The 19,703-nt window shown below is 45.1% G+C and overlaps 1 protein-coding gene and 1 pseudogene across 28 annotated transcripts in view; both read left to right on the forward strand.

Annotated features, from left to right (window-relative positions):
• The window catches only part of NRXN3 (neurexin 3), a 1,418,420-nt gene that overhangs the window by 223,209 nt on the left and 1,175,508 nt on the right, over positions 1-19,703 (forward strand). The window lies entirely within an intron of this gene.
• Positions 9,483-9,600, forward strand: LOC118600549 (annotated as a pseudogene).

Genomic DNA, 19,703 nt, shown 5'->3' on the forward strand with positions numbered 1-19,703 from the left:
TCCAGGGTGAAAGCTCTTCAGCAGTAGAGTCTGTGCTTTACCCTTCATCCTCGTGGCCCCAAAGAAATTCAGGAAGTGCCTGGACAGACTGTTGGAACAGTGTTCCCATCGTCCTCGCATGATGGGTTTTGATCATTTCTTTCAGTAACCAGTTTAGTTTAATTATTTATGGAAAGACATTCATAGTGCAAGAGGAAATGTCCTAAAGAGCATTTATCAAGGAATTAGTCTTTGTAATCTGAGACATCCCCAGAGCAAAAGCAATATATCTGGGCTGATGATTTAGGTATTACGTTTGGGGAGAAGCAGGATGAGACGTCTGGAATTGGTGGGGACTGAATCACTGTTGTGGATTCAGAATATGAAGGACCTACTGTCCATGCTGTCCCAACACTCCCAACAGTATGATGAGGTTCTCACTGCTATTATCCTCATTCTAAAACAGGGAAGCTGAGGCACAGAGAAATAAACTGCTTTGCCTGAAGTTTTTAAGAGAGAAAGTGGAGTAGAGGCTAGATTTGGAAAGCTGTGTTCTTAGCACTCTGGAATTCTGTCACGTATAAGCTGGTTCCTCTGTTGTTCGCTGTCTTGTGTCCCTGGCTTCTCTGACCATCTCCAGCTTCCTAGAGCTGGATCTACTGATTGGCGGACTCAGAAGTCTCTCAAGAGTCTCATCATTTGGCGGGACTGGACGAAACCTTAGCAAATAGACTCATTAGCCTGTGTGCCTAGGATGAGCCAGCCTGCTTATGCCACTTCCCAGGCCTTTGACTTAGCCAAGCTACTTACTTTTTGGAAGTGTCAGTTGTAGGAAACAGTAGCCTCATACTGGGTGGCAAGGATTAAAGAAAGGAAACAGTGTGTGGCAGGTACTTGGTAAACAGGAAAGAGTTTTAGGAATCTTTGTCAAGTTTAGCTGAGGCCCTTTGGACCTTATAGTATGGCCCAGAACCCCTGGTTACTCTGGGGCAATGTTCCCCCAACTCTAGTATCTGTTGGGATGGGTGTTAAATGTGCAGCTGCCCAGATTCTACCCTGAGTGATTCAGATTGGACCAGGTGATGCTGATGTAAAGGTCCAAGGCCCACTTCAGAGAAACACCGTCTCAGAGGCCCGCAGAGCCCCAGAATGTGTGATTAGACCCACATTCCTTCAGTGTCTTCTTACCCTGAGAGGCAAGTATGAGAAACGTTCTCAGCCAAGCAGTCTACTAAAGGCTTTATGAAGTCAACGAGCAATACTTTCATTATTGCAGAGAGGACCCTCAGAATGGTGTGTTTTCTCCCCCTCCCCCATTTCCCATCTTGGCTCCCAGCCCCTCCTCCATCTAGCTTCTATTTGCACCACAGTAGGTGGCATTTTTGAACTTCAGGGCTCCTGTCTGGCTAGTTACTCATTTAGCTGAGGATCTGCAGCACCTAATTAATAGGAAATTAGCTGTGAATGTAACATTTGGCCTGCAGTCAGGGCCCAAGAAGTTATAAATATGCATCACGTGAATGGCCTGGGTTTCTGATTCCTGGCAGCTCCAGAAGGGGCACTTCCTGTGCTGTTTCAGGAAGTGAAGTCATAGGTCAAGGGCAGCTGGGAGCTGGGGTTTACTTGCTCTGAGGGCCAAGAGGACCATCCTGGGGAGCATAAGGGTCTGTCTGCTTCATCTCATTTCCGAGACAGCACATTTATTTTTCTCAAGTGAAATGTTTCTTCAGAGGCCAGGCTGGAGAGGAAGCAGAAAGGAAATCGGAACAGGGACAGGAGTAGACTTGGAGAAGGGCTATGGAGGCCCTTGGAGGGTGCTCCAAACACTGTTCCCCCAAAGACCCTACAGCTTTGCTGTTGTTCCAGACACTTCCATTTGGCTTCTTTCAGAGGCATGTGAGTTCCAGCTTCATGCAATACCCTGATAGTAGGGACTTTGTGCACCAAAGGCAATGTCACTGCCACACACTGGGTATAGACCATGGAACTGAGGCTCAGAGGAGTTAAAATCTTGCCTGACCAGATAGGGGCACAGCTGGGAGTTGAACACAATTTTCTAACCCCCAAGCCTGATGCTTTTTGTAAGACCTCAGAGCTACCTAACTACTTCAGAAGGCAAGTCAGCCTGGGAGGAGAAAACTATTTTTAAAAGCACCAGGGAGGAAAAGATTGAGGGAGAGAAAAAAAGCAGAAGGGTCAAGGACAAGGTAAGGACACATCCAGGGATTTTGTAGGGAGGCAGAAATGCCTCCACGAAGCGTTGTCCAGAGATCAGAGCTGTAGCTCTTTTCTCTAGATTCACCTGATTTGAGTTATCTTACTTTCTTTTTCTTTTCAACCTTCCTGGCAGGGAAATAGGAATTGAGCAATGTGTCTTTTCCCTCATGAGAGTTAAAAATCTGCTGATAAAATTTGGACCCATTCAAATTCTAAGACAGCTTGTTCTGAGACAAACCATGGAAGGCAAGAGAAAGGAGATGCTGAGTTCCTTGGTGAATCAGGCGGGGCCAGTCGAAGAAGACAGCCTGACAACATTAGGGAACAGAAAGCTCCGAGTAAGTGCAGTATTTTGCTGGGTTTATTTAAGAAATTGATCGAAGCCCCTTTAATACAGGCTGCTTCTATCCGAGAGAGTGATATAATGAATCTGGCATTTATGTGTCTCTGGAAGTAGGCTGCTGAAAGAGGAGAAAAATATGAAAGAAATTGCATCTTTGGGTAGACCCCGGAAGGGGCTCCTCTGAAGGAGAGGAATAATTCACTGAGGATGTCACAGAACAGGATGGGGAGGCTGCATGTTGCTTAGGCTGAGGGAGGACAGGGACACCCCTGGAAGAAAAGCAGGCTGCCAGCTATGCTCAGGGGAGGGAGTTATAAATCAGAGCCCAGGCTGAGAACACAAGTGTCACCGCTGCCCTGAAGGAATCATAATACATCTTCCTCTTCCCAGCTCTACCTGCTAGCCAGGGGCATATCCTGATCCCCCACTCCCCACCCCCACTAAGGAAAGATTGTTCCTCATGGTTACTTATCCTCTGGCGGATGTCACCAAGGCTTCACCACCCCAGCCAGTGCTTTGGCTCAAAATGGCTCTGGAGTCAGAAAGAATTGAGTTCAAATATCACGTCCTCCATTTATCTCATCTTATTGTGTTAAAAAATATGTGCTAATATCTATTTGAGAGATTTTACGAGAATTAAGTGAGGTTATAGTCAAAACAACTAATATAGCATGTGACACAGTTGAGTTTATGAACAATTATTGCCATTATCGTAATGTAAATAAGAGTCAAGAATAGCGCTCTGTACTCAGTTGTCACTCAGTTTCTGTTCTCTTTTTCAAGGTCACATCAGCAATAATAACATTAGGAAAAGATGTCTTCCTCATCAACTTTCAACGCACCCCCCCCCAGCGCTACACTAAATGGTAACCCCAACTCTATTGCAACTACATTTGTCAGGGTCCTCCAGAGAAATAGAACCAATAAGATGTATAGATATGATTACGGAGGCTTGTAAGTCCCAGATCTGCAGGGCGAGTTGGCAAGCTGGAGACTTGGGAGAATGGATGGTGCTCTTCTAGCCTGAGTCCGAAGGCCTGAGGTGCAGGAGAGCCGATGGTGTCATTCTGGCCTGAAGGCCAGCAGGCTCGATAACCAGGAAAAGCCGATGTTTTCATTAGTCTGAAGATGGGCAAAAAAGCTGATGTCCTAGTTCAAGGGCCATCAGGCAGGAAGTGTTTTCTCTTACTTAAGGGAGGGTCAGCTCTTTGTTCTAGTCAGTCCTTCAACTGATTGGATGAGGCCCACTCATTTAGGGAACCCCATTTGCTTTATTTAGTCTACCAATTTAAATGTTACTTTCATCCACAATTTCCCTCACAGAAATACCCAGAATGATGTTTGAGCAAATATTTGGATACCATATGACCCAGTCAAGTTGACATAAAATTAACCATCATACCAACTTTACTCATGAACCTATATTCCAAGACCTGACTCTAGGCCAAGGCCAAACCAAAAGCCACCCCCTAATAACTACTATTAAATCTTGCTAGCCACCGTTAGCGCCTTGGTTTTCTTCTTTGTAGTGGAGATACAAATCCTATTCTAGCTACTAAAACTTGCTAATGAACGTGATGAATTCACACCATAAAGAAACTCAATTTGATAATGTATCTCTTGAACATGAAATTAAAAGGGGAAAAAAATTGGAAAGTAGATTTTCCCTCAGACAGTAACTCAATATGATTAGTATCTGCCCTTGGCATTAGGAACTGCTCAGACACACAAAAAGACTTCTATTCGTTGCTGTCAACTTCTGCTCCATTCTCTTGGCTCAACCCTATTTAAGTAGGGTCCATGTGAAGTTGTGATGGCCAGGGACAGAGGCATGGGTGCAACATTCTGGAGATATTTTCTTGTGGAGGATATGGGTTTATAGACCTCTGGGAGATGAAAAATATGTTGTCAATATTTCTAATCACATAAATCATTTGGTTTCTGCTAGATTCTTCTTTCAGATTTATCCCACATGATGAAAAAGGAAGATTCTTGGTTTTAGAAAGATTCCTATAAAATCAAAGAAGGTTTAGAACTAAACGGGATGATTCTCTAGTCCAGTGGTTCTCACCTTTAAAATCACAAATGCCCAGTACTCTGGTTTCTCTTCAGATTGCATACATCTTCTGCTTTCTACTAAAATCACTGATGCCTGGGGCTCATCTTGCACCAATTGGTTCGTTTCTGGGGATGAGCCCTGAGTATTGGTATTTTTAGAAGTATGTTTATAGCACCACCATTGCCAGGTGCTTCCACCAATCTAGCCGAAATCTTTCATTTTACAGATGAGAAAAGTAAAACTCAAGCAAAGCGACTTTCATAAAATCAGATATCTAGGGGCAAAGCTGGCACCCAGAGTCTAATGACTCCTAGTCTAGTGCTCTTGTCAGAACACTGTTCCTTTGCTCGTCTTGTATCCTCAGGTATATAGTCAAAGAACAGAGCTTTTAGATTTTTACTGAACTTATACTCAATGAATTGTTATTTTAAAATAGGTCACTAACATATTCACCTGAAGTCCTGATTTGATGTATTTAAAAAACACTGAACAGATCAGCAAAGCAGCGTGTGCACGTCCCCTGGATGGTAGTTCTTTATTACCCAGAGGGTACACAGGGTTTTCTGCATTCATTTAGTCATTCATTCAAATAATGTTTGTAGACTCCTCCTAGACCCAGGGAATTTGATTGGTGCTAAGGGAAAATTAGGTTAATCAGATTCGGCACTTGACCTCAAGAAGCTTAAACCTAACCAGCAGGGAAGATGAGTGCCCTCGAAAACCTACACCATAAACAATACGATATTCCCTAAAGGTACTACCATAGGTGTTTAGGAATGAGTGAGATTACTTCTGGCTGAGGTATGGGGATGGCCTCAGTGATGATGTAACACTTCAGTTGAGTCTTGGAAAATTGATGGGATTTAGACAGAAATAAGTGTAAACCATATGGGCAAGGGAACAGCATGAGTAAAGACAAAGGGGAGAGAAAGAATGTATATAGGGGTATGTTTGTTTTAATACGGTAAGCAGGGGAGAACCATCTGAGAAATTTTCATTGTAGACCTCATGGGCTTTAGAAATTATCTGGTTGACCATTTCATACATTAGATAATAACAACATTAATAGCAGCAATATTTGATCTTCCTTCTCATTGCATGCTTTCTATAGGCAGTTATTGAGCTACATGAAGTACATGGAGTTTCTCCTTTCCATGGATTTCCATTGTTTTCTTGCCATATATTTTGGAGATTGGCATTATTATTATGACCACTTTGCAGATGAAGAAGCTCATGGTCTCCATGGTCAGTAAGCCAGTAAAGGGCAGAGCTGGGATTTGAACCCAAGGCTGTATTCTTTCCATAGCCAGGATTCTGCCATGGGTGTCCAGAGAGTGTGGCGGTGCCACTGTCGGGGAGGAAGAGATGAGGCATTTATCCTGGGTGTGTTGAGTTTGAGGAACTCGTGAGACCTCCAGGAGGAGAGCTGAGTTTGGAACTTGGGGAAGAAGTTATATGAAAGAAAAGGAGTTTGTTTCTGGAAGTTACATCCTAAGGTTGTATGTAGAACACAAGTCAATTTGACTCGCCCATTGGAATTTCCAGATGGGAATTCTAGCAGCTCATCTACAAGGCTGCTTCTTGGTGTGTGTGCAGTTTGCCAGACCCATCTTCCAAAGCTGCAATCAGGGTTTCCTTGTTTTGACACGTCGGCTTCTCTCTCCTCCGTGTGTGCCTGCAGTGCTGTCTCCACTTTTCTGAAGGGACTTTGCAAGTTGCTATCCCGTTGCTGGTGCCAGGTGGTGCCTCTGAGAGCTATCAAGCATTCCTGAACCTGTGACCCCGGTGGTGGGAAAAAAAAAACCCTCAGTCGTGGGGAGAGCTGAAAATGGTGAACATGCGCATGAGGAAGGAAATCGTTTCTTTAAGACAGGGTGACCAGAGGGGAGTTTGGCGGCCTGGGAAAGATCTTGGGTCTCACGTTAAAAAGAGAAGTTCAGTGAAACTGCTAATACATCCCACTCCAAGTCCCTTGTCATTTTCTGACTTCGAGTAGCAGTGCCGTAAGTCTGACCAGTGGGGAAACTGAGGCAGGAAGGAATGGAGCAAACTTAGGGCCTTGCAGTCCACGGCCAAGAGCCTAGAATTTACAAGACTTTCAAGGAATTGATCCAAGAGTTGGAATCTGAATTATTCTTCTAGCAATGTTGTGGCTTTAAAAAACAAAATTTTATTGTTTCACAGTTCTGAAGCCTAGATGTTTAAAATCAAGGTGGTATCAGGGGTGGCTCCTTCTGAGGGCTTTGGGGCAAGGCTCTGTTCCACATCTTTCTCCTTTGCTCGTAGATGCCATCATGATGTTCACACGGTGTTTTCCCTATATGCAGGCCTGTGTCCAAATTTCTCCTTCTCATAAGGATACCAGTCATCGTGATTTGGGCCCACTCAAAGGAGCTCAGTATAATTAATGCCATCTGTGACAACCTTATTTCCAAATAAAGTGAGATTTTGAAATACTGGGGGTTAAGACATCCACATATGAATTAGGGAAACACAGTTCGACCCAAAGCATCATCTAACTTAATGTGATCATGACAGTAGTATCTCTTCCGGGTCACAGATTCTGCCCACACTCAAAGGGACAGGGGTCAGACAAGAACAAAGGTTATTTCTAGGATTTTGTTTATCCCCGAAGCCCTGACCCAGGTGAGCCACTCAGCGGTTGAGATGTGAGGACAGCCAGGATGAATAAAAAGGAGGTCGCTGGTGGCTGTGGTGACAGTCATGTCGATGGAGTAGAGAGTGGAGGCCGCGACCAGCGGTCTGTGAATCAACACGAAGTGAAGGAAAGGCAGAGGCTGCTGCCCCCTCAAAGTGGCTGTGGCCTAGAGGAGGACAGATGGTGAGGATGGAGTAGAACAGGGTTGATTGACAGTGTCACTCGAACGTAAGAGACCTGGGCCTGTTCGTTGTCTGGAAATAACCGAAAGAGAGGAACGTGTGTCTGGCTACAGCCTCCAGCTGTATCTGGTCGTCCGCATAGAAACTTGACTTAATAGAGGATTTTATAGAACCCCACATATTATTAAGTGTGCTTTGCAGAGAGATTTGTGTGAACTCTTGCTGAATTATAGCTACTTGGGAGACCCACGTTCGGTTACCTGTGGCCCGGTAAATCTCAGTCTTAATATCACAGGAATGCATTTCTATTTGGTCTCCACTTTCCTGATTCCTTTAAAATTTTATATGATTTTCTTGGAAGGAAAGTTTTTAAAATTAGTACTAGTACAAATAATAGCACCAGCTGTCACTGGTTGAGGGTCCACGGGCCTCATGAGAAGTGTGCGTTATTTCTCATCCTCCTTTCGCACGTGGGGATCTATGTCTCAGAAGGGCTTCGAGGCAGAGCGGCGGCCGAAGGCACAGAACGACTAAGTAGTGGTGCTGTCTCTCACATCGCTCTGGCTTAGCCCCCTGCAATCACATCAAACCCTCTCTTCTAAACTTTGGAAAATTTCATCGTTTTGAAAAAGTTCACTATTTCTCTAGGATGCAGATGTCATGTGAACACAAAACTGTGTTCCCCTTTTATTCCCCTCCAAGTCCCAAACTCCTGGCCTTCCCAGCTCAGCTGTTGAAGAAATTACTCAAGAAAAAATTTTATCTCCACTCAGAATAATTTATTGCTGAGCAAAGAACAATACGGAGACATTTCAGCCAGTGTGACTTTTTCCGAAGGTCACAAACATCAGCGCCCAGGGGTTTGTGATGGACACGTGCCTAAGGCACAGCATCAGATTTGCTTCTTTCTGGATAAATTTCATCACGAAAGGGTTTGCAAGCCTCCACCTGCTGGCATCCAGTAGTTCGTTCCCCAAATGGGGACCTATTCTCATTTCCAAGGAGAATTGTAGCTCTTTAGGGGAATTTCAAAGGAGCATGGCAGAAACAAGAACCCAGAGAAACTGGAATTCAGGGTCATGGAGTGGAGAGACAGCAGGCTTTGCAGGCTCAAGAAGCAAGGAATTGTGCTAGAGGTAAGATTGCTTTGGGGACAGCTATTGGGAGAAAATTGTGAGTTGACTAAGCTTTGGAGGAAATGTAAGAGTTTGTCAGGTGAGTAGGAAGTAGAAGTTGAGAGAGAAGGGCATCTCAGGTATAGGCAAGATACAGAGATTTAAATGTCAATGCTTGTTGTGCCAGGTGGCCCACGTGTAAATGATCATATTAATAATGATACTAAACTCCCATAATAATAAACACAAGCACTTATATACTACCTGCTGTATGCCAGGGTATATTAATTATATTCCTAATACATTTTGTTAACTCACATATTCTTCAGAGCAGCCGTATGAGGTGGGTACTGTTATTATTCTTGTTTTACAGATGAGGAAACTGAGGCACAGGGAGGCAAATTATCATTCCAAAGAACCTTCGGAACCAGCAGAGTCATGATTTTATTCCAGCGGTCTACTTCTAGAGCAGTGCTGCCCATCGGAACTTTCTGTAATGGTGGACATGTCCTAACTCTGCACTTCCACTCTAGTAGTCACTAACCACGTGTGGCTGTCACACCCTGAAAATGTGGCTAGTATGACTGGAGAACTGAGTTTTACATTTGATTTAATTTTGATTATTATGTTTAAATAGGCACATGTGGCTTATGACTGCTGTACTGGACAAAGCAGCATGGTAGAACGTGATTCACCATAAGACTGCTGCCTCTCAACTGGGGAGTATAGAGTTGATTCTGTAACAATAGTACCTATACTAATAACCACCGCAGGAATAATGGCTGTCATTCATTTAGCTCTTACTGCGTACAAGGCAGCATGCTAAGCGTTTCCTGTATGTTATGTCACATACCATGACAACCTTGTGGTTGATGGCTCTGAGCACACATTCTAGATCCACACTGCCGCCATTTAAAACCCAGCTCTGGTCTATGGCCATGCCACCCTGAATGTGCCGGATCTCGTCTGATCTCGGAAGCTAAGCAGGGTCGGGCTTGATTAGTACTTGGATGGGAGACCACCTAGGAAGACAGGTGCTGTAGACATTAAAAGATAAGTTAAAAACCAAACCAAAACAAAAACCCCAGCTCTGCATCTGGTTAGCCCCGTGACCCTAGGCAAGTTACCTGTCCTCTCTGTGCCTCAGTTTCCTTGTTTGGGAAATGGCGTAAATAGTAGCATCTATTTCATATGTTTGTTAGAATGATTGCAAGAGTCTCTGCATATAAAGTGCCTGGCATGTGATAAGCATTCAAGACACAGGTGTTATTGTTTTTATTACCCTTATATATTCGATGAAGAAACCAGGGCATGGAGAGTGAAGCATCAAGCTGAAAGGCACAGATCGCTGTGGAAGAGTTGGAATTCAACCTTCAGGTAGCCTGATTTCAAAACCTAGGTTCTTAACTGACATGTGGTTTCTGTTAAGAATTTCTAAAAGTATGAATTGTGGAGAACTGGCATTAAAACCGTTCAAGGTGCTTGTTAAAAATATAGTCTCCTACACTCACTGTGAGAACAATTGCCTTAGACTATTGAGGGCAAAGACCTGGGAATATGCATTTTAACAGGTTCCTCAGGTGATTTTCATGTACACATTAACCGATGAGAAGCCACCGAAAATTTTTACTGGGAATGCATGTGAAGGAGAGGACAGGTTTTGAGATGTATAAAGCATTAGGTCGGCGGGGGCTTGCCTGGAGGCTTCCCAGTTTGACATCCCGAATCCTGACAAGGGTCCATCCTAAAGCCCTGGCACCACTGTCCTAATCCGCCACCACCCTAATCCAGATGCTCAACTGACATTCCCCATTCTATATCCTACCCCCACATAACCCTATAAAATCTACGCCCTCCAGTCCCAGGGCCGACTTCTCTGGCCCCTGTCCTCGGGACCAGTGAACCTCGCCCAGGAGCGCTCTCCCAATAAAGACTTGCTTTTAAAACTTCTCTCGGCATGTCATGCGTTTACCTTACAGAAAGTATGTGGAGGATGAAGGAAATTTGAAAACAAATCTATTTTGAGAAAGACCTCTCTGGTGGAGAGTGTTGATGATGGACTTGATAAAAGAGGAGATGGGAGGTGATGGATCTGCTGGACAGTGACAAGGTGGACAGGGAGAGATTCTTCGGATATTTTGCAAATGAGATCGACAGGACCTGATAGCTCGCTAGAAGTCAGCGAGCAGGAAAGTTAGTTGGGAGTGAAGAATGAGCCTGAGGTTTCTGTTTGCACACCAGGGTGGGTAGTGATGTTTGCCAAGAGGGACACAGGTATTACAGAAAGAAAATTTGCATGCACGTGAGACTTCTTAGGGCATCCAGGTGGAGGTGTCCATGAAACAGCCTGGAAATTTGTTTTTGAGCTCAAAGGAGAAATACATGGCAGAAATAAAGTTTGGGGTCTCCTAAGCACTAGAGATGGTGCTTGCTCCAATGCAGTTGGGTGTGACGGTCCCAGATAAACCTAGTCATGAGGCTTACCTACTCAAATATCCACTAAAGTGGGGAGATGACCTAATGTCTGAAATGGCCAATGTAAGACAACAGGTGTTAAGCCGGTTTTACTGCAGCCAGTCTAACACCTGCCCAGTCACACAGCCTTTGGAAAATACTCTGTCAGCCAAATAAAATTGCCCCCAAGCCATTAGCTTAGCATACCTCTGGGTGTGACCCTACTCGGGGCCTTTGGCACTTGGTTCATGCAGCATATGTCAGAAGAGAAGGACACCAAGGCCATCCCTGGGGGACAGCATTTAAGATCCGGGACGAGGAACCAGTGAAAGAGGCAGAGGGAAAGCAGACAAGGAAGAGGGAGGAGAACAAGGGTAGAGCGGCATCCAGGAGGAGAAGAGAAGGGAGGATTTCAGCAGGGGATTGTCGGCAAAGCCACACACCGCTGAGAACTCAGACTGTAACCTGGAGAGAAGTCCTGGCATAGACTTGACAAGCTGGATGTGCTTGCTGCCTTTTGCTGCCCGTAGAGTGATGAGGGATAAAAGCTAGAACAGTGAATGGAGTGGTAGTGTAGATGCAAGAAATAGAGATTACTTTCTTCAGAGGGAAAAGGAAGAGGAGGGACGCTGGTTTGGGGGCAGTGGGGGGGGGGGTGCGAGGGAGATGTGATTGACAGGTTGTTTGTATGGTGAGTGGAAGCTTGAACACATTTGCAGGAGGAGGAGATCCAGGGCCAGCGGAATAGAAGAATCTGAAGACAGCAAAAAGAAGAGTTGATTTTTGGATCAACACCCAAGAGAAAGGAAGAGGGGAATTATATCTTAGGGGGGAAAAATGATGTAGTTCTTTCTTTGGGATAGGAGGAAAAAGTAGAGAAAAGCTTGGAGGTAAGAGCAAGAATTCATAACTGGAATTCTTGGAAATATAAACCTAGGTTTTCTGTTCAAAATGAGGTCATTGGTGAGGAAAAAGGATAAATGTGGTCACATCCACGATGCTTTGCATGCCTCCTCCTCTGTGCAAGGCATTGTTTGGCGCTCTTCAGGATTTAACTTTTTGAATCCTAAGAGGTAAATGTAATTGCCTGTGGTCACATAACTAGTGTTATCATAGTACTTTAAAAAAAAAAAAAGCCTTCTCCCCATTTTACAGGTGTGGAAACCAAGGCAGAATTTGCCCAACTTATCAGATATCTAGGTAAGGTCAGCACCACGGCTAGAATCGGAGCCTCTTGATTGCGAGTTCTCTTTTCTTTCTCAGGAAGTAAATGCCCACACGTAGCTCCCGTAGTTCACGAGGAAATCGTGTTGCCTTTCTGAGCAATCTCGTTTCCTCTCTCCCCGCTTCCATTCCAATGCCACCTCCCCCCTGTTCCCACCCTGATCCCTATCCTGACCTGCCAGGAAGGTAGTTCAGCACCCGCTCCCTCCTGCCGAGTGGAAGGAACCCTCGCCCTGGCCAGGTGCCATTGCCCTGCTCTCTGTGCTGGAGGCCCCATGCAGGCAGGCAGCGGGCAGAAGGCCACGTTTGTTTTGCTTTTATTGTTAAATAATATAAATCTCTCGGCTGCACCACCCGCGGGGACGTGAGTTGTGTGTCTTCCCGCACAGTTGCTAATGAGACAGTTAATCATTTGTTTATTCTGTATGAAGAGAGGTGGCTGGCGGTATCTCTCAAAACCAGACATGGTTTCTCAGGACCCTCAGAGAAGCCGCCCACCCTGCACATGGGTCACCCACAGTCCCAACACAATCCCACCCAGCAGACCCTCCATACCTCCTTCCCTGAGGCACTGGCCAGAATGCGGGCATCAGCTGATGAGGGTTATTATTACAGTTATTGCAGCTATTAGTTTTTAAAAATACAGTACTCCCTTCCCTGAGAAGCAAAAAAAAAAAAAAAGTAATTTGCAAAGATGCTTTGTTGGGAGATAAGTAGGTTTCCTCTTGGGCATGGGGGTTTATCTCACTTGTGCAGAGGTTCCTAGAGGTCGTGCAGCTCTGGAGATAAAGCTCTGGGATCCTCCCCAGGGAACGCCGGAGTCAGCTTTGGGCTGTTTTCCTACTTCCAGGGTTAAAGAGGTGAAAACAGCTATGTTCCTCCCACAGGCTCCCTGGGGCTGAGACCACTTTTGTTGGAGCAAATCTGGCCTGTCCAGGTGCCTTAGGATGAAGGAGGAGAGAGCCAGGAGGAAGCGAAGAGGGAGCTGGGAACAGGGGGAGGTGTGCTAGAGTGAGCGCTGCCCAATTTGAATGATTGTCTTAAAGGGCTCCCGTCTCATCTATTTGCATGCTGTTAGCATCCTCCCACTATTTTCTTGGTGGTGTTTGGATAAATCCTTTTGCCCGAAGCTTATATTTCAATTAACTGGGTCCAACTGTCTGTGTCCTGAGGCACAGGGAAAGGGCTAGGGGTGCTGTGTTTGCTGCTGAGGCCCCGCATCGTTAGCTGTCTGTCTGCAGTCAGCCGGCTCCCCTCCTCAGGCTGTGCCTCTTTGAGGAACTGTTTGCATCTCGTCAGGGGCAGAGTTACCCGTGGCAAGGCTTACGTTTTAGGAGTAGTTTGGACAGGGAGAAAAACTGTTCTTTTAGACCGTTGGTGTAGGAAGCAAGAGTGTGCTGACCCTCGATGGAACTAGCAGAGCAAGTCAGAGGCGGGCAGTGGAGTAGAACCGGCCTCTTCCGGTGGCTGATTTCCAGCTTTCTCTCTACTCCACCCCGGGACCCAGGGCAAGATCCTTGCACCTTCAGCCTCCCACTAGATATGGTCTCCTTCATCTCATCCATCTTTCTCCTGTTCTCTGCTCCCCCCGCCCCCGCCCAAATACTCCCTTTCAACCTCTGCATCTTTGCTCCTGTTGTTTCCGCCACTGGACTTCCCTTTTCTTGGCACTGCTTATCAAAAACCCGCCCTTCAAAGCTCAGTTCAGATGCCACCCCCTCCAGGGAGTCTCCCCATCGCCCTCCCCAGGTGGGATTAACCTTACTTTCCGGGCTTAGATTACTCAGATCTCACACTTCTCCCTTCATTGGGTCACGGCTCACATTTCATTGTGTGCATCCCACAGTGCAGCCTCACACAGTTCATATGGTGTTGTGTGTGTGTGTTCTGCTTTGGCTTTGCAGTGGGTCGAATGGTGTCCCCTCCCCCCAAAAGATATGACATGTCCTAATTTCTTGAACCTATAAATGTTGCCTTTTTGAGAAAAATGGCCATTGCACATATAAGTAAATTAAGAGTCTTGAGATGAACAGATCATCCTGGATCATTCAGGTGGGCTCTAAGACCAGTGACAGGTGTCCTTACAAGAGACCCTTAGGGGAGATTTGACAGGCAGATGAAGAGAAGGTGATATGAAGATCAGGGCCCGGATTATAGTAATGTGGTCCCAAACCGAGGAATCCAGGGAGTTCTGCAGCCACTGGAAGATAAAGAGTCAAGGAAGGATTCTCCCCGCCAGCCTCCAAAGGATGTGGCCCTGCCAACACCTGGATTTTGGACTCCTGGCTCTAGAACAGTGAGAGAATGAATTTCTGTTGTTTCAGGCCATGCAGTCTGTGGTCATTTGTTACAACAGCCCTAGAAACTGACTGGGCTGGTATGCCTCCTTCTGGAGGGGAGGGTGCGAGAGGCAGGAAGAGCACAGAGGAATCTGGACCTTCCCTTCCAGATTGTTGCTTATGACCACCCTGGCTCCTTCTGCCTCTGTCTCATACAAGCCAAGCCATGTTACTTGTGGACCAGGTTTTGTGTGGTCCAGAACAGGGCCTTGCTGTAGTTGGAGCATTCATCCTGAGTAAATAATCATAATCATAATACCAGTAAGAGCAGCTGGCATTTGTATAACCTCTCCAGTTGACAGAGTACTTTGCCTCACCTCATTTCGTTCTGTCTTCCAATAACCTTGCGATCCCCTTTATTTGTGAAGAAATGGACAATCAGAAGTGTAAAGGGACTTGGGCATACTGGTGTGGTCAGCCAAGACTTCAAAAGCCCTGTCATCGAGTTCCAAATCCATTTTTAAAACTGTCTACAAGATGTTCTTTGAATATAAGACCCATGGGTCAAATCTATTTTTTATTCTTTACAACACAGGAATATCCTTTGCCTGCGGTAGTGATGTCTGCTTTTTCTTCCCCCAGCCCAGGTGTGCTTAGGCTCAGCGGCTTTGGCAGCAGTGGAGAGGCTGAGGGGAAGCCGTTTATTCAAGGGTCTTTGTTTTAAAAGGGATCTCTATGTGTGTCGATTATCTGTTATTGTGTGGGTAAGGTGCTGGGGAAACTCTGAGCGAGTGTGTGTGATGTGGTTCGTGGTGTGTGTGTGTGTGTGTGTATGTGTGTGTGCGTGCATGCATGCACGCACGTGCACTCTGCACTCTGCCAGCTGTTATCCCCCTCTGGTGGTCACTGGCGTAAATCCATCACCTGATCATCTAAATTTCCAATGAAGGGAAGACCTAGGCTGGGAGGGCCCAGGGAAGGTCAATACATTTAGTACCGTTCATGTTCGCACACTCTCTCCTTACGAGTTTCAGGGGCTAGTTTTGCTCCCCAAATGGTGGCAGTTCCCTCCAAGGAAAGTAAAAATGTTAAATGGAAAGAAAATGGGCTTTGGAGTCAGATGTAGATTCACAGTGCAACTCTGCTCCTTACCGTCTATGTCGGTTTGAGTTATTTAACCTTGCCATTCCACATCTGTAAAATGGGATAACAACGAATACCCTCCCTCCAGGGGTGTTACAAGGGTAATGTGAAATGATGTGCTCTACTTGCCTGATACATAGTAGGTACTTAGTCATCATTTATTTTCTCCCTCTGACCCACACGTGATTAATTCTATAGTTAGAATCGCTTTTATTGTAAACCATACTTTTATCCAGACAACACTGAGTACTTCTGTAACATTATTCTCTGGGAAATAGGTAAATGTCCTTTTTGCTAAGGGGATGCTAAGGATTCGAGGAGAGAAAATGAAATACTCAGATTTCAATCAAATCAGAGTTAGGCCTTAAATAGAAAGAAGGATGCTTGTTCCTCCCCTTTAATGAAAGGGGAGGTAAATTGACATTTACTGGGACCCTCAATATGGGCCAAGTCCTTTACTCAAATACTTTTATGTAATTCTCACAGTAACCTGATGAGGTGGGTAACGACAGTCTCCCCACTTCACAGAGGAGGAAATGCAGACTTGGAGAATTCTAGTTGCCGCATAGCAGAAAACCCACATTTGGACCCGGGCCACCTAGCGCCTATGGCAGTACTCTTACGCTCCACTGTGATGCTTCCTGGGAGGAGCATGCTCGTGAGGAGCCCACATGTAAGGATTAATCAAAAAGAGCGTCATTATCATCCTCAGGTGCCAAAGAACACAATAGGCAGTTCCCGGAAGTGGGTTTGTCCCCTCATCATTCAGCTCTAAGGGATGGAGGAGGTTGCATAGAACCTGACCTAACGTGATACTGGATTCGAGAGGCTTCTCCTCCATCCTGCTGTTTATGGACCTGATGCTCATTATCATTTTGAGGAGTGTTTGAGAGGCTCACTGAGATATTTAATATGATGCAGGTTATTTGAATGAGTAAAGGTAGAGTTCAGACAAAAAAAATTATCCCAGTGCTCCTTGAATTAAACCCCAGAGCTGTGTCTTATTAACCAATTAACTAATGCTCTGGTCATCTTGTTAGACTTTGCAGAGCACTGGAGGGACTTGTAGGGAAATGAGTTTGCAAAGGAGACAGAACTGTAAGTTCACCAAGTCAGCTGAAGAACCACATTCGAGGTAAGATGACACTTGTAACAACACATTTCCTGTGTGGTTGTTGAGAGACCTATATGTTAGTTTTTGATCCATAAGCTTTGCAACCTAGGAGAATTAATTCATTGTCTCTCTGGGACTCAGTTTGTTAAATGGTCAGACAAGTTGATATCTAGGGTCTTTTCAGATATAAACATAGATTGTTTTTGAGTCTTTGTGCAGCCAGAGGGCCTGGGAAGTGAGGGGAGGCAGAGAGCATGGTCAGACTGAACAATCAAAATTTCATCTGGGTGCAGAAGGAGCTCAGTGGGTACACACACACACACACACACACACCCCAGGCCCAGAAATATTCCTTGATGGGGGTGAACAGTGTGGTTGGCTTTAGGCTTCCCCCACTCCCATGGACAGGGCCTAGGGTACCTTTTTATTAAAGCACTCACCAGGCTCTAGTATCATTTAGAAACATGTCTCACCAGACTGTGAGCTCCTTGATGCAGGAGACCAACTATTTCCTGTGGTGATTGGGGAGAGGTGGTGGAAAGAATGAATGTACCAACCGAGCTCCTTTAAATTCCATTTTCTCTAGAGACATTCTTCATGTGTCGATTTTGGTTTTTGGATCTCTTCTCCTCAATGGGACAATAGATTCAAAGCTCATATTAGGAAGTGTAGGCAAAGGTGAGTTGATCTTTGCAGATGTAGGTGAACAGTGGAAGTCGTGCCTGGTCAAAAGCCTGTTCACCTTTAGCCCCTTGCCTGCTTGGTTGGTGAAGGTGCTCTGCAAATGTTGTGAGTTGGAGGCAAGGCCAGATGATATTCATTGGCTCAGTGTCTGGTTCTAGTTCCTATTCCCATTGCTGTCCCAAGCAAGTAACCTCGACAGTATACACACCTGACATTTCCTGTCACCATCAGGCGCCCACCATGTGCACCACCACTCCCTCTGCTATACCCTTCTGGGACTGTCATGAGAGGCCCTATCATTTTTTAACCCAGTACAAGTCCTATTCTCTTCAGATTTGCATAGACATCACTTAATTTACTCCTCCTCCTTCCTAAAATTGTATTTTTATCTTGATACCAAGTTAATGAGTTTGAGTTGGGGCCTAGGAAAGGGGGCTGAAGGAAGAGCAAACATTCATGCAAGATGGGGGGAGGGAGGTGTCCACTGAACACCCACTATGTGCTTAACATTGTTCTCTGGGATTTCTGTGCATTATTTGTAGTCTCCTCAACAGCCCTATGAAGAAAGTATAATTCTCTATTTTTACATATGCAGAGAATGAGGCACAGAGCAGTTCAATAAGTGTCTAAGATCACACAGCTAGAGAGAGGTAGATCTGGGACTTGAAGCAGAATGTGTAACTCCAAACTCAGTATTCCTTTCAGTGTAGCATAATCATTTCCCCCAAATACTTTCCTTATAGTCTCTCTATCTTAGATATATTTATTTCACACTTGGCACTAAAAGGGTCAAATAATGACATAACATTTTGGTGCCTTGCTCAGGCCCTGACAAAAAGCAAGAAATTGATTGCTTTTTGTATTTTTGCATTTGATAGCTTAGAGTTTTTCAGTATCCTGGAATGTAAAGGAGTAAAACAAGGTTGGTTAATTGGAGACAGACCAGCACTTAGATGCCAAGGTATTACTGGTCCTTAATGAGTAGCTGCTATGCCTAAAAGTTGCATTTGCCTCAGCCTAGGTCAGACCATTGAAAATGCCTGTTCTAGCCTCTAACTTGTTTCTAAGTGATTATTATTGCCATCACCTCTAGGCACCTGTAGTGTTCCTATGGTGCATAACATGAATTCAGATTGCAAACTTTGGGAACTGGCATTGTGCGCCATTAAAGAATAGTGTCATGCCTGGGTGCCTCTGTCCATGGTGCTGAACTCGGAGTTTCTGGGAGGTGGAAGCAGATGGTACCACATGGTCTCTCTCTCATCTCCACAGCCTGCCTGAGCTGAGATACTGGACTACTGTGAATTGAAGTATGGCTTGGGAGTTAAGAGCTCTGGTTTCAGTTGCAATAACTTTCTGTGTGGCCCCAGGCAAACTACTTAACCTCTCTGTTTCAATGTTGCCATCGGTAAAATTGGATTGCTACATTCTGTCATTCTTATTTCAGAGTGCTGCTGATTTTGTGTGAGTAAATGAGATAACAGATGCTAAAGTGGGATATGAATGCACAATATGATTATACTGTTATTATTGCTGCTCAGTCTTTTAATCATACATTTTGACTATATCATTTTAGGCACCCTAAGGCCTAATAACATATAATGCAGTGAGCAGGAAATAAAACAAACTGATAAATGTGCTGGGGGAAAAAAGAAGTAACTTCTCTGTGTTGCTTGCAAGCTCCTGTGTGATTGTAGAGTTCAGGCTGTGTCTTTAAGAAGAAAGATAATGACCAATAAGGAGTCAGCCCCTGTCTAGAAGGAGAGAAGACAAAGATTACATCTAGTCACCTCCAGATGCCCCAAAGGGGAGCTCAATTCTCTTGTCTCAGGGCCTGAAATCTCACCATATTTTAGCTTGTTATTCCTTGCCCTTCACAGAATGGTTGCAGTCTCCATTTTTGAGTTGATCATATTTGCTGTGGTCTGGGATTTGGATACAGAACTCTTGGGTCTAAGTTCTTCTCTCTCTAGGTATAGAATCTTCATAAAGCAAGGAGTTTAACCTCTTTTAGACTAAGTCTCTCAGTTTAATTTTATCTTCTCAGTTATCCCAACACCCATGTGAATGAATGTGTGAGATGGGTGTAATCAACGCCCATTCTCTTAGGTGTTGCTTAGGTCACAAAAATGTGTGTGTGTGTGTGTGCGCGCGCGCGTGCACGCGCCCGCACACACACACACCTGTATAATGAATTAAGAGCATTTGCTTGAGTGGCTAAATGAGAGTAGAAGGGAAAAGCTGGAGAGAA

This window comes from Rousettus aegyptiacus, unplaced genomic scaffold (assembly GCF_014176215.1).
Source record: "Rousettus aegyptiacus isolate mRouAeg1 unplaced genomic scaffold, mRouAeg1.p scaffold_m13_p_3, whole genome shotgun sequence".
Classification (NCBI taxonomy): domain Eukaryota; kingdom Metazoa; phylum Chordata; class Mammalia; order Chiroptera; family Pteropodidae; genus Rousettus; species Rousettus aegyptiacus.